Raw genomic sequence first — 16,810 nt, forward strand, 5'->3', positions numbered from 1 at the left:
GTTCATGTATCACTGCGCGAGTGTGATCCATGAGGAGAAAAGGTTCTACATTAGCAGCAATCTCATTGGCTGCGTTACATATTAATACGCGGATCGGCAGAAGCAGAATTTGGTCCGTCTCTAAGGCAGCGCCATCTCGTAGTGCGGAGGTGGACGAGCGCTGCGCCTGCGCAGTTGTGCTTAGCGGGGCGCGCTCTAGTGGGAAAGTTGTGTACGCGCTGACTACGCGGAACTATGTACACAACAGGGAGGTAATGATAGTGGCACGGCACGTAAAGTGCCCTCCGACACACACCGTTGGGTGGCTTGCGGAGTATAAATGTAGATGTAGATTCTGGCTGAATGGCTCTGAGCACTATGGGACTTACCTTCTGAGGTCATCAGTCCCATAGAACTTAGAACTACTTAAACCTAACTAGCCTAAGGACATCACACACATCCATGCTCGAGGCAGGATTCGAACCTGCATCCGTAGCGGTCGCGCGGTTCCAGACTGTAGCGCCTAGAACCGCTCGGCCACTCCGGCCGGCGGCTGATCAGAACAGCTACAGTTTAAATTTCTCTTGTTATTAGATAACCATTCACGCTTCGTCGCCTCAGTTTCGGACTAGAGGTTGTCGACGAAGCCGGTAGCGGCTGAGTTGTAGAAATCATTTGCAGCAAGAATTTGGAAGCTTTAAACAGTTCGGCAGGAGCGGGGCGTGAACCCGGATCCTCGTGGTCCCCAGCGTTTTTACCGCAGTCTCCGTTGTACGGGCATTCTCTCCCAGCCGTTCGTCACCGCTGGCGTGCGGAATCACTCGGCTCGCCTCGTACGGCGAGCAGCCGCTCGTATTTTGTCCGTCCGGCAACCGCGCCGCAGGAGATAGCCGCGCCGGCGTTATTTTATGCCGGACGTGGACGGACGCGCGTGTTAACGGTTGCTCGATGCGCCCGCCCCATGTTTATGCCTCACATTAGAGGCGCAGCGAGGAGCCTCGTACTTAAATACCCGCGGCTGACGTCACGCCGGGCCCGGAGGAAAAATAAAGCCTCGTAATTCGCGGATACTTCATTTATGAACATAAGCGACAATTGAAAACGTCACATTCGTCTTGGCGCGACGTCATTAGAGTCACGGTTCCCCCTGTAAATTCTACGTAATTTCGAAATTCTGCACGGAACGACGCGCTGAGAAATGTAATGTGAACGAAGCGTTACGAGGGCTGGGAGGCTATCCCTGGGCCTGCGTCCCAGCTGAGAAACGAGCGCAGGCGGGAAAGCGAACAGGCGACAGACATCTGCGCATCCGCCGATGTTGATCTTCGCCGCTGATTATGGACAGCGTTACGAGTCCCATTCGATGGGCTCGAAAATACGGACTACATTTCAGCTGCGGCAGTAATAAATGGTAGTCCGCGCAGTCGGGGCGAGCGCTATGCGAGAAGAGGTTCTTAGGAGATTGATCATACGAAAATAGTCCGATGAAAGATATTCAGAAATGTAATGCAGAGTGTAAAACAGCAAGGTACGCTTTGTCTAATCTAAACTGCATGTCGTGAAGCGACCCTAGATGCTGCTGACTAACATCACTGGAAATCATATTTGTTTCCATAGTTAGTTGTACCTAGCGACTGCATTCATTTCAAGTAGTAAGAGGTACATCATCAGTTCCAATGATGTTCATTTCAGGTCCATATTTCAGTCAGTGCTAAAAAATGTGAACAACCAGTTGCAATAAGGTAACTTGCATGCCTTATTAAATTTACAATTGCATAAGCTGTAATTGTACACTACTGGTCATTAAAATTGCTGCTACACGAAGATGACGTGCTAAAGACGAGAAATTTAACCGACAGGAAGAAGATGCTGTGATATGCAAATGATTGGCTTTTCAGAGCGTTCACACAAGGTCGGCGCCAGTGGCAACACCTACAACGTGCTGACATGAGGAAAGTTTCCAACCGATTTCTCATACAAAAACAGCAGTTGACCGGCGTTGCCTGGTGCAACGTTGTTGTGATGCCTCGTGTAAGGAGGAGAAATGCGACTTTGACAAAGGTCGGATTGTAGCCTATCGCGATTGCGGTTTATTGTATTGCGACATTACTGCTCGCGTTGGTCGAGATCCAATGACTGTTAGCAGAATATGGAATCGGTGAGTTCAGGAGGGTAATACGGAACACCGTCCTGGATCTCAACGGCCTCGTATCACTAACAATCGAGATGACAGGCATCTTATTCGCATGGCTGTAACGGATCGTGCAGCCACGTCTCGATCCCTGAGTCAACAGATGGGAACGTTTTGCAAGACAACAACCATCTGCACGAACAGTTCGACGACGTTTGCAGCACCATGGACTATCAGCTCGGAGACCATGGCTGCGGTTACCCTTGACGCTGCATCACAGACAGGAGCGCCTGCGATGGTGTACTCAACGACGAACCTGGGTGCACGAATGGCAAAACATAATTTTTTCAGATGAATCCAAGTTCTGTTTACAGCATCATGATGGTCGCATCCGTGTTTGGCGACATGGCGGTGAACGCATATTGGAAGCGTGTATTCGTCATCGCCATACTGGCGTATCACCGGGCGTGATGGTATGGGGTGCCATTGGTTACACGTCTCGGTCACCTCTTCTTCGCATTGACGGCACTTTCAACAGTGGACGTTACATTTCAGATGTGTTACGACCGTGGCTCTACCCTTCATTCGATCCCTGCGAAACCCTACATTTCAGCAGGATAATGCACGACCGCATGTTGCAGGTCCTGTACGGGCATTCCTGGATACAGAAAATGTTCGACTGCTGCCCTGGCCAGCACATTCTCCAGATCTCTCACCAACTGAAAACGTCTGGTCAATGGTGTCCGAGCAACTGGCTCGTCACAATACGCCAGTCACTACTCTTGATGAACTGTGGTATCGTGTTGAAGCTGCATGGGCAGCTGTACCTGTACACGCCATCCAAACTCTGTTTGACTAAATGCCCAGGCGTATCAAAGCCGTTATTACGGCCAGGGTGGTTGTTCTGGGTACTGATTTCTCTGGATCTATGCACCCAAATTGCGTGAAAATGTAATCACATGTCAGTTGTAGTATAATATGTTTGTCCAATGAATACCCGTTTATCACCTGCATTTCTTCTTGGTGTAGCAATTTTAATGGCCAGTAGTATAACTCAGTTATGAAGTACATACCAGTAAATGTAAGTTAAAATATTAAAACGCTTGTATATGCACATAGGCCCAACAGTCCCACATGAATAATCCAGTTGGGACTATGTGCATATACAAGTGTTTTTAATGTTTCAACTTAACATTTACTGCTGTGAGTTTTATGACTGACTTACATTTAAAGCTTTAACAAGGCAAGCATGTTAACTTATTGTAACTGGGTCTTCACTTTTCTTTAGCACTGAAAATGGCCACACGGTGACCGGAATTTCGATATGAAATAAATAACCTTGCCACTGATTGCTGTACCCTTTACTGCTTGATAACTGGAAATGCTTGAAAGCCTACCCACCCTATAAACCTTTAATGCAAGTTCAAATAAATTTTTCAGAAGTATCGTCCTGAATTTTATATTAATTTTCAAATATAGAACCTTGCATGATCTAGTCTGACCTGTAGAACTTAGATAAAAACCGGGTGAAACCTTCGCAGGCACAAGAGGGTTGTTTTCTTGAAGCATTCCTGACTAGCGTAAACTGTATGGTACGTATACTCGCTGCATAAACAATGACCAAACGTGTTCCGAATCTTGCCTTTTATGCTTGATTCGTGAAGTGAAAACTTGCTTGCCATTTGTTATGTCCATCACTTCTTCAAAATTATTAAACAATGAGCTGTGATGGACCTGAAAACTGCTAAACTGCTACTCCAAGCTGCGTCTCAGGATCTTCATCACAGCAACGTTGCTTGATTGCTGAAAAATCATACGAAAGATAGCAGCCATGCACACCACAAAGCGAACATATGCTTCGACTTCCAAATAAACTTTAGGGGGAAATCGGGTCGGTCGTCATGGGGCCACTTCGTGTCAGAAGGACTGAACAATGCCATGTGATAACAGGGAGGACAAAGGACAATTCTCTAGTTGAATAAATATGCGTACGGAAACCTGAGAATATTCAGTGCTATAGTGTTTGAGAATAAGTAGTATAGACATGGTAGTATCACATGAACAGCACATATCACCAATAAAACTGATGCGCAAGTTCAAAAATAGCTTAATGACCAGATAACGTCTATTATTGAAGATACAAAATGAGAGAGAGATATATTGTTCGTCATTTCTACTCATGGGTGGAAAAGTTATAAGAAGGTATATGCACCATGTGTGCACGCAGATTATAATAGCTTGTAAGGGAATAAGAGTTCCATCGCAAACCGCCGAACAGATGGTTCGAGAAATTACTGTGAAAGAATGTTATTTAAAAGACGAGTATGTGTTTGAAACACGAGAATCGTGAATGGATCGAGAATGAATGGCGCGGCTAGCGCCTGCAACAAACTGTAGGAGCAGCAGTACCAAATAGCGTGCTGAAGCACTGAAGCCCTACCATCTGCGTTCAGAAATCTTAACTGCACCAGAGCAGGAATCAGTTACAAGCGTGTAACTTCCTCTGTTCAGTGCATGTCGCTACAAATGTATTTGGCGCAGTGCCCAAAGAGGTATACAATAAACGTAGAGAGGCTATTTATACAGGGTGTTTCAAAAATGACCGGTATATTTGAAACGGCAATAAAAACTAAACGAGCAGCGATAGAAATACACCGTTTGTTGCAATATGCTTGGGACAACAGTACATTTTCAGGCAGACAAACTTTCGAAATTACAGTAGTTACAATTTTCAACAACAGTTGGCGCTGCGGTCTGGGAAACTATAGTACGATATTTTCCACATATCCACCATGCGTAGCAATAATATGGCGTAGTATCTGAATGAAATTACCCGAAACCTTTGACAACGTGTCTGGCGGAATGGCTTCACATGCAGATGAGATGTACTGCTTCAGCTGTTCAATTGTTTCTGGATTCTGGCGGTACACCTGGTCTTTCAAGTGTCCCCACAGAAAGAAGTCACAGGGGTTCATGTCTGGCGAATAGGGAGGCCAATCCACGCCGCCTCCTGTATGTTTCGGATAGCCCAAAGCAATCACACGATCATCGAAATATTCATTCAGGAAATTAAAGACGTCGGCCGTGCGATGTGGCCGGGCACCATCTTGCATAAACCACGAGGTGTTCGCAGTGTCGTCTAAGGCAGTTTGTACCGCCACAAATTCACGAAGAATGTCCAGATAGCGTGATGCAGTAATCGTTTCGGATCTGAAAAATGGGCCAATGATTCCTTTGGAAGAAATGGCGGCCCAGACCAGTACTTTTTGAGGATGCAGGGACGATGGGACTGCAACATGGGGCTTTTTGGTTCCCCATATGCGCCAGTTCTGTTTATTGACGAAGCCGTCCAGGTAAAAATAAGCTTCGTCAGTAAACCAAATGCTGCCCACATGCATATCGCCGTCATCAATCCTGTGCACTATATCGTTAGCGAATGTCTCTCGTGCAGCAATGGTAGCGGCGCTGAGGGGTTGCCGGGTTTGAATTTTGTATGGATAGAGGTGTAAACTCTGGCGCATGAGACGATACGTGGACGTTGGCGTCATTTGGACCGCAGCTGCAACATGGCGAACGGAAACCCGAGGCCGCTGTTGGATCACCTGCTGCACTAGCTGCGCATTGCCCTCTGTGGTTGCCGTACGCGGTCGCCCTACCTTTCCAGCACATTCATCCGTCACGTTCCCAGTCCGTTGAAATTTTTCAAACAGATCCTTTATTGTATCGCTTTTCGGTCCTTTGGTTACATTAAACCTCCGTTGAAAACTTCGTCTTGTTGCAACAACACTGTGTTCTAGGCGGTGGAATTCCAACACCAGAAAAATCCTCTTTTCTAAGGAATAAACCATGTTGTCTACAGCACACTTGCACGTTGTGAACAGCACACGCTTACAGCAGAAAGACGACGTACAGAATGGCGCACTCACAGACTGTGTTGTCTTCTATATCTTTCACATCACTTGCAGCGCCATCTGTTGTTGAAAATTGTAACTACTGTAATTTCGAAAGTTTGTCCGCCTGAAAATGTACTGTTGTCCCAAGCATATTGCAACAAACGGTGTATTTCTATTGCTGCTCGTTTAGTTTTTATTGCCGTTTCAAATATACCGGTCATTTTTGAAACACCCTGTATATTAATAGTGCTCTCGGTGACAGCACTAAGAAACCCTGGCCGCAATATTTTGTAACATCGACACATGAACATTATAGGGAGCTCCAACAGAAGCTTTGTTTTGTGATCGAAATCTAGCGTAAAAGTATCTTTCTTAATCATAAATCACGCCCAGAACATGTTCAAAGTGACAGATAGGTTATTAAGGAATTGTCAATAGGGGAAAATAATTTTCAAAATGGTTCAAATGGCTCTGAGCACTATGGGACTTAACATCTGAGGTCATCAGTTTCCTAGAACTTAGAACTACTTAAACCTAACTAACCTAAGGACATCACACACATCCATGCCCGAGGCAGGATTCGAACCTGCGACCGTAGCGGTCGCGCGGTTCCAAACTGAAGCGCCTAGAAAATAATTTTCTCTTAAGATTATATCTTGATGTATTCACAATGTTGGGAAACAGACAGGGTTTATTTACGGGATTTGAACACGTAATGATTTGCTCTGAATCACAAAAGTAATGTCGTTATTGTATTCCGATGGAGCTCTTGTTAAAAAAAAGACTTCACTTGTAGATTACATCATTTGTGCGAAACTAAATCGGTGGATGGCAAAGGAAAACACACCAGAAAAACGTACATAAAGATGATTTTGTTTAAAGGATAATGCTGGACCTTTGTCGTAAACTGGACTACTTGATGTTGAATTGTAGTCTCAGTTACAATTTAATGTCGAATAACTGTAGGCCTAGCTAACAAAATACTGTTTGTAATTGGACCTGTCTGTTACTGTATATACTAAACGCGTTTTCTTTCATTTCTCCTGTATTCCCATTAGTTACGCAACAGATATATTAGATTGTTAATATATTTTTTTTAGCTCATTGCACAACATTCATTTCTATTTTATCCATTACCAAATGGTTCTTGAAAGTCTGCCATGAAAACAATGGTCTTGCTTCTCCAATAGTAATACTTACTTTTACACAATGGCAGCGGTAGGTTGACATCAGTTTTGTGGTATCCTGTAGGATGTTTAATCTTGCAGCAGGTTACACGAATGTACGAATATTCAACCTAAATGAATAGTTCCTAGGGCATCAGTTACTTGCACTTTTCCGAGAGAAAAGTATTCCTAACACAATAAGACATAAAATATGAGACGTCCGGCTTCCATCTTCCATTAGTACTGCTCAAAGCAACACACACACACACACACACGCACACAAACACACACACACACACACAAACGCTAGAAAAAAAGCGTACATATCTGGAATTATCCTCAACAGCAACGATATTTAAGTATTCGAATCACGTGTAAATGTTTGTTGATTCGACTATTGTTTGCTTTCATTATAAATACCAACGACCTGTGTATATGTACCTCTGATACATGTGTAACGCACTAGTCCTAAATGCAAAATGTTATTTGAATCAGAGGTAGACTAACTGAATGTAAAAGTTTTAAGGAAATTCACTTACATCTGCAGGGAAAGGTATATGCCTAATTACAAAAATCCGGTTACTTATAGTAAAGTCACAAAAATAATGCAGCAGTCCAACCATCACCAATATCACGCTTAAATGACAAACGTAATTCACATCGGGAATTATTTCCCAAAACACTTCATTTCTGTGACTGCCAGCAGCAAATTATATTGCATAACAACATATAATTCCATGCTAGCAAACGACTAATATCAGCAAACCTGGAGTTGCAGAACGTGGCTCCTAATTTTCCAATTTGCTTGAAATATGCCGGCGACCCATTGCGTTGCGCCTGTCAAAGTGCCTGATTTGACAAGAGATGACACGCAAAAGTGGGGCAGAGATCTTTGCCGCTGCCTAATGGACAAGTAAGGATCGCTAACCTTCGTAAGTAAGTGATTCGCGCAGGACACACTTACGCAGAGTAATATGACTTGAAGAGCTCGCGGAGCAGAAGCATCCCTTAGGCTTTGCTGCAGGCGTGTGGCCACATAAATTTCAGTGAACTATTTGTGTCAAGGAACTGTGTAGGATGCAGCTAGGAGAATGTCTTAAGCTCTTTAGGGCTTACAAAATTATCTCTTCAACAGCGCCATTGGTAGAACTCGGTATTTTCCGACCCATATGAAACTGAGAAGACATGGAGGTCTGTTGGCTCGATAAAGGAGGAAATTACAGGTTGCATAATGGAGAGAACAGGAAATTAAATACGTGAGGGCACAACGGATGTCACAGATTGAAACTGCTGGGATATTTCATCTTTACTCCCAGATGAAAGGGAACGGAAGAAGATGAGAGAATAAAATACTGGAATGCAGAAAGGTGATTGCCTCACTTCATGACGGGGCTCATAGTTTTTTCCACACACGTACACAGATTTAAATCAAGACAAGGTAATCATAAACATACAAAATATCACTATGACAGGACTATGATGATGAAGTGGAGGAGAAACTTGTAGGAGGGAATGTGTACAATGTGCTCAGAAATAACGTCTCATGTGCGGTTCTGCAAAGGCCGCGGAAAAACATTGATGGACAGAAATAGAACAGTAGGTAGAAACGTAAGAGGTAAATGAGTATTGTGGCAAAGTGTAGATGTATTAGGTTGGTGCCTAAGTTCGTAGCGCTTTTGTTTTGTATGTTGGTATTCCGGTTGTGATTGGTTTACTTATCGATTGTCGTTTTTTATTTGTAGTTAATTGTTAATATTTGAATTTACATATTGATATTTTGTCGTTTGGAGATACTGAGTGGAGCTGTGGACGCTAGAATATGGAGTGCCAAGGGGAGAAATCGTAACATTTACGACATTTTCTTCTGTTTGAGTTGAATAAAGGAATGACTCCAGCGGAGGTAATTAGAAACATTTGTGTCGTGTATGGGGATAATACCATTGAAGAGAGCACGCCAAGAAAATGGTTTCCTAGCTTTTAAGGAGCCTCGTTTTGTTGTTATAATGTCTATCCACGTTCAGGAAGACCTTTGGGGTTTTATGAAGATATTTTAAACGTATTAAGTCACAATGATCCACGTCATTGTACCCGAGAACTACTAAATGTAATGAACTGTGATCGTTCCACCATCGTGCTACGTTTGAATAGGAATGGGAAAGGTTCAAAAATCAGTTGTACGAGGGTAATCCCAAGAGTAAGGTCTCCTATTTTTTTATAAGTACATAGGAGTGTTTATTTCTACAACGGCTTGCATCAGTTTACAGCTTGAACATTTAGCTATTTTTCGACATAATCACCATTTCTGTCGGTGCATTTTTGTAGACACTGTGGCAATTTTTGTATGCCCATGTCATACCAGCTCGCCGCCATGCTGTTCAGAAAGTTACGAACCTCTTCTTTCCCCACGTCGTCGGAGCTGAATCGCTGGGACCACAGTTAACGCTGACATGTACTGTGAGACTCTTAAAAAAGTCAAACAGGCAATTCAGAACAGGAGAAGAGGAATGTTGAGCAAGGGCGTACACATTCTCCATGACAACGCTCGGCAAACCGTTGCTCTCCTGCAACAGTTTCAGTGGAACATAATCACCCACCCTATTGTCCTAACTTGGCGTCCAGTGATTATCACCTGTTCCCTAATTTAAAGGAACATTTGGCCGGAAAGTAATTTAGCTCCGACGACGAGGTGAAAGAAGAGGTTCATAACTTTCTGAACAGCATGGCGACGAGCTGGTATGACATGGATATTCAAAAACTGCCGCAGCGTCTACAAAAATGCATCGACATAAATGGTGATTATGTCGAAAAATAGCTAAATGTTCAATACCTTCAACATTTCGTGGCCTTGTCAGCAACTGCATAAATATTAATTTTAATTATTCTGAAAAAGGTTGGGTTATCCCGACTGAAACCTAGGTAAATTCGAGGTAAACGCTGCAAGTGAGACTGTTGATTACTAAAATTAAAACTAAATTTTCAAGCTGTAAACTGATGTAAACCATTGTAGAAATAAACAGATCTATGTCCTTATAAAAAAATAGGAGACCTTACTTTTGGGATTACTCTCGTATATGTAGAGCCTGCTCTAAGCCAAAAACCGCAAACGTCAGCGGGTGGTCATATGTGTGTATCTCTGCTTGCTCGTCATCAACTGGCTCGTGAACAACACCAACCAATGTAATCCTGTATCGTTACTGATGGCGAAATATGGTGTCTTTATGCTAATATAAGGAACAGAAAGGAATGGTTAAGCCCAAACAAAGCAGCAACCTGCGCACATCCACAAACGATAGTGTTACGAATCTGGCGGAGCAGCGACGGCGTGGTGTTCTGCGAATTGCTTCCCCGAGGTGTAACCGTAACTACTGACACTTATTGTCGACAACTGAGACATCTAGCAGACGCAGTTCAAGAGCAACGACCGGGGAGACTGCGTGAACTTATGCTTCTCCATGGTGACGCCCGCCCGCATTCTGCTAGACTGACAAAAAGCACAATACAGGAGCTGGATTTGGAAGTCATATCGAACCCGCCTCAGTCGCCTGATCTTCCGCCCACAGATTTCCATCTTTTTCCTGTCCATCGAACAACCGTCAACGAACTTCCTTTCCGGATGAAAACGCAGTCTGAAAATGGCTCGACGAGTTCTTTGTGTCAAGGCCACGTGATTTCTACAGTCGCGGAATCGAAAAGTTACCATAGAGTTTGCAGACTGTTGCAAATATTGAAGGTATATTATTGATGATTGAAGTCTGTGTTACGTGTATCTATCGTGTTTATTAAAGTTATGGAAAAACGCTACGAACTTATGGACCAACATGATAGTTAAAAATTGCTATATAAACATAATTGTGATTCCAGAATGAGATTTTCACTCTGCAGCGGAGTGTGCGCTGATATGAAACTTCCTGCCAGATTAAAACTGTGTGCCCGACCGAGACTCGAACTCGGGACCTTTGCCTTTCGCGGGCAAGTGCTCTACCATCTGAGTTACTGAAGCACGACTCACGCCCGGTTTCACAGCTTTACTTCTGCCAGTATCTCGTCTCCTACCTTCCAAACTTTACAGAAGCTCTCCTACGAACCTTGCACAACTAGCACTAAGCCATGTCTCCGCAGTATCCTTTCTTTCAGGAGTGCTAGTTCTGCAAGGTTCGCAGAAGAGCTTCTGTAAAGTTTGGAAGGTAGGAGACGAGATACTGGCAGAAGTAAAGCTGTGAGACCGGGCGCGAGTCGTGCTTCAGTAGCTCAGATGGTAGAGCACTTGCCCGCGAAAGGCAAAGGTCCCGAGTTAGAGTCTCGGTCGGGCACACAGTTTTAATCTTCCAGGAAGTTTCATAATTGTGATTATTTTTCTTTCGCTCTCTGTCTCCTTCTCTTTCCCCAAATTGTGTTATGTTGAAGACATAAAAACATGATAACATTCGCTGATTGCAAATCTGAAAACCGTCCTTTTTTATGACATTTAGTTGCAGTAGTCCTAGTAAAGTTACTTGATGCGCAATTGGCTACGTGTTCAAATTTTAGTGGTAGAATTTCTTGTGTATTACGACTTACTCTCTGAACGTTAAAAAAGTAAATAAACTGAATCGGTTTAAATAATTAATGTTGTTATATGAAAATTGTTTCAATATTATCGTGCAGTTATCTGTGCACCGTTCAATCTTTCGACCAACTTTGTTGTATGGGAGCGAAAGCTGGGTGGATTCAGGTTACCTTATCAACAAGGTTGAGGTTACGGATATGAAAGTAGCTAGGATGATTGCAGGTACTAGTAGATGGGAACAATGGCAGGAGGGTGTCCACAATGAGGAAATCAAAGAAAAACTGGGAATGAACTCTATAGATGTAGCAGTCAGGGCGAACAGGCTTAGATGGTGGGGTCATGTTACACGCATGGGAGAAGCAAGGTTACCCAAGAGACTCATGCATTCAGCAGTAGAGGGTAGGAGGAGTCGGGGCAGACCGAGGAGAAGGTACCTGGATTCGGTTAAGAATGATTTTGAAGTAATAGGTTTAACATCAGAAGAGGCACCAATGTTAGCACTGAATAGGGGATCATGGAGGAACTGTATAAAGGGGGCTATGCTCCAGACTGAACGCTGAAAGGCATAATCAGTCTTAAATGATGATGATGATGATGATGATATTATCTTTGTTGTATTCTTCATTCAGAAGATTAGTTTCGTACAGCTTTCCACACTAGTCAGGCCTGAGCAATTCTCTCCATAACTACAGCCAGTTGATTCTGTCGTCAAGGCTTTATCACTCTACACTTTTTAACCCTCTCCCCTCCCCATACCACCCTCCATTACCAGATCGAGGACTCCTCAACACTCACAATGTTGCATGTCAACCGATCCCTTCTTTTAGTCACGTTGCGCCACAACTCTCTTTTTACTACGTTTCCATTCAGTTACTCGATCCAACCATCTCGTCTTCAGAATTGTTCTGTAGCATCACATTTCGAAGCTTCTGTTCTCTTTTTGTCTATTTGATTAAATACATGTTACGTGTTGAAGTTCTTTTCGAAGGCTCTTCCAAAGCTACAAAAAAAATTATACAGTTTCATAAAAACGTTAACTGGGTACTTCAGAAAACCAGTCTCATTGTTCGCCACAACTTTTCGAAACGTGCACATCCGTACACTGACTCACTTCTGACTATATTTGGGCGGCTTGGCTGTATGTTCCATCTGTGTTTGAGCCTTTCATACCAGTGGTCAAAATTCTGACAAGCAGGAGTGCGTTCCTCCGTTTACTCGTCATTCAAATCAATGAACCGAACGCAAACTAACAAGATTGCTTCATTATCTATAGCTGTTGATTCCTTTTTGCCCCCCACATGGGTCTTTGGTATTCCCATTTCCAATAAACGAGGAAATGGGACTACCAAAGACCCATGTGGGGGACAAAAAGGACAACAGGGCTCAAGTGGACTGCCTAGCTTTTGCAGATGACATAGCAATAGTAAGTGAGACGGAAGAAGACGCAAAAACACAACTCGACAACTTAAATAAGGTAGCCAGAAAGATGGGACTGAGGATCGCCTATAACAAGACAAAGATATTAAATACCACTGCAGACTGGGAAACACCGGAAGGCACTGTGGAAATGGTGGACAAATTTAAATACCTAGGAGACTTTATTACAGGAAGGAACAGGAGCAAGGAGGGAATAACAGAGAGGATAAAGAAGATGAGGTCAGCCTTCTGCATGGCGACAGAGATATACAATAAAAAGAATATATCCACAGAGGCAAAGATAAGCCACTACAAGGCAACGGTGAGGAATGCAATATTATATGCTGCTGAGACGATGACACTAGGAAGAAACGGGGCAGAACAACTAGAGAAAGAAAAATACTGAGAAAAATACTAGGTCCCAAAAGAGGTGAAGAGAGGTGGATGTGAAGACCTCGGGAAGAATTGTACCGGAACTTGAGAACAATATCTGCGGAAATCAGACTCAAAAGGGCAAGGTTTGCTGGACATGTAGTTAGGATTAGTATGGACAGAATGACGAAGAGAGTGTGGGAAACAACAAGGAGGACAAGGCGAAAGACAGGAACCAAGTGGGTTGTTGAACTTCGGAAGGACTGGTTGGAATTGGGGATCAAGGTCGATGGAAAGGAAAATTGGAGGAACAAATATACACCGACAAATATGCCGGAGATCAATGACAGAGAAGAATACAGGAAAAGATTAGAGTGTCACCAGTGGAGCCGACAGGAGAAACGGAAACGGATCTCGGAAGAAGAGCGGGAGAGAAGAAGAGAAAGAATGAAGAGGTTATGGGAGAAGAAGAGGAAAATGCAGTCCACGAAGGGGCTACCCGTGGTCCTACAGAGGCCGTAACGCAAGAAGAAGAAGAAGACGAAGCTGTTGATTCATTACTTACATTAATTACAAAATTGTGTTCAAGACATCAAGAAGCTTTTTTCCAAATAAAAAGCTATTTTTTTAGCTCTACTCGAAACTGTGCAATCACGAAAGGAATTGAATTGATCATTGCACGTGCGTCACGCCAAGAAATGGTAGCGAAAATTTATTTAATCCCAAGGATACAAGTGTTTCCCAGATTGCATGTGATTTCCTACATTTTTGTATTAATAATGAAACTTCATAATATCAAGTAGGAATAATATGCCTGCATTTTTACGTTTCTCAAAATTTAATTTTACAGACTGGAAACACAAAACTTTGTCACAATGTAATTTTCCAAATCGTTCAAATAATGTGGGAGGGTTTATAGTTGCATTTGAAATTGTCTTTTGATTAATTATGCACAATTATACTTGTCCGTTAGCAAGCGAAATGCTGAATCAATGTTTCAAGTAATCGTTGGAATATTGGTGACACTTCTTTTTCTCAGAAATTTTCAGAAAAATGCTTTCAAAACGAACTGATTATTTCACCGATTAGATGCTACAGATTTTCACCGAGCTCCACCGAATTATGTCACAACGTACCACAGTAGAGACGCAACGCACGCTTGACTGCAATATAGAACACCTAATGACATTGCATCAGCTTGTAGAAGTTGTCATTCTCATATCAGCTTGTGAAAGTTGTCATTCTCATAAGACTTTATTTAACAACATATCCGTCTTTATAGTCATTTTTCAATGACACATATACATTCACTAGGAAAAGTTCACCATCGCTAGTGAATGTATAACATCGCTGTCAAGAGGTAAGGAGTGTGAACTGTACTTGCATTTTATGAGTTGCAGCTTGACAACATAGCATAGATGTTTTATATACAATTCGTGGTGCTACAAAAACAAAACACAGTTATATAACGAAAATTGTCATATTACATAAAATGCATTATTGCAGAAAGAACGTGCACCATGGCACTTAGAGGTGCTCAACACATTTTTGTTTTTGCAAAAGCGTCTCACATTCTGATACTTGTGTTAGCAGTTGTATTTGAAGACTCCCTGGCCTGTCCCCGTCGACTGAGATGTCTGGTACCACTGTTGGACGCACCGTTGATAATCTGACACTGTACTGTGTTAACCGACGCTTTGAAGTTCATTTGTTTCACTGCCAGAAACTGTTTTTTTTTCTTTTTTCCTTTCTTTTTATTGCAAGGGCAATTGGCTTCACACGAAAAGACTTCTGTGGGACTAAGATGTTAATGGAACGTGGAGACATTGTGGTGTAGAGGTGTCGTTTTCTACGCGAGCTGCTAGCAGAGAATACAATGTAATACGGATGGATGAAACGTCGCGTAACATACACTACACGCTATGCGTCATGTAGGCACACTATACACGTCACGGAACAATAAACGTGCCGCATGGGAAGGCTGACCACCTATTATTTTTTTATGTTGGCTCCTAGAACATACTCAGGACAGGACCTGTAGTCCAGGAGCGGAGTTGGGAGCGGCGGGAGGGGGGGGGGGGGAGCGGGGCTAAGGGGGGAGGGGAACTCAAGTTATTTTCGCAGCGAATGGGGAAATACATTTGAGGTTTCACGACTCTCCGAAGAGACGTGTCTATTTGCTGAGAAAGAAACAATATCGGTGTACGAATATTTTCTTTTCTACGAGTGTTGACTGAAAAGTAATGCCTCCACCTTCATAACTCTTCAGCAGTCGGCAGCATTGGTATGTGACAGGTACTGGCTTGTTCCGTAGCCTCTTCTCTACGGCCCCAGTTGGCGGGAAGCCTTAGCATTGAACGGATGTGTTGTTACAATGTAAAGTATGGAACCCTGCGCAGACTGTCGGTCAATGCGATTTAAGCAACGTGCAGTCATTGAATTCTTGACAGCAGAAGGTGTCACCTCAGAGGAGATTCATCAGAAAATGGAAGCAGTTTATGGTGATTGTGTTTACATGGGTACTGTGCTTCCTTAGGAGAGTAAGTTTGAAGATTTCGAGGCGGGAACATCAGACCTGCGTGACAAACATAGAGTCGGACGTCCTGTGACAGCAACCACCGAGTTTCACAAGCAAAATGTTGACAGATTGATTCAGGACGATCGTCGTATCACTCAGAGAGAAGTTGCAAGCACAATCGGCATTTCACAAGAACGTGTGGGTCACATTACTGTTTTGCATGGCTATCGGAAGATCTGTGCACGCTGGGTACCCCGGATGTTGACTCCTGAAATGAAAGCGCACAGACTTAAAATTAGCCAGGAACTCCTCTCGCGTTACGAGAATGAAGGTGACGTCTTTCTCCACTCAGTTGTGACAGGAGACGAAACTTGGGTACACCATTACAACCCGGAGAAAAAACGTCAGTCTATGTAATACCGACACAAAGACTCGTCCCAGAAAAAGAAATTCAAGACGCAGTCCTCAGCTGTAAAAATCATGGCCACAGTGTTCTGGGACGCAGATGGTGTTATTCACGTTGATTTCCTTGATCGTGGAACAACAATAAATTCAAAGCATTACATCACAATGCTGCGAGCTCTGAAACGACACCTAACGAGGGTCCGAAAGGAAAAGGAAAATGTTTTCCTGAAGCATGACAATGCCAAACCACACACTTCACGCGGCACCACAGCAGAAGTTCAGAGACTGAATCTCACACCATACGGCATCCTCCATGCAGTCCAGATTTAGCACCGTCTGACTTTCATCTGTTCTCGATAATGAAAGACGATCTGCGGGGACATC

The sequence above is a fragment of the Schistocerca cancellata genome, chromosome 1, assembly GCF_023864275.1.
Source record: "Schistocerca cancellata isolate TAMUIC-IGC-003103 chromosome 1, iqSchCanc2.1, whole genome shotgun sequence".
Classification (NCBI taxonomy): Eukaryota; Metazoa; Arthropoda; class Insecta; order Orthoptera; family Acrididae; genus Schistocerca; species Schistocerca cancellata.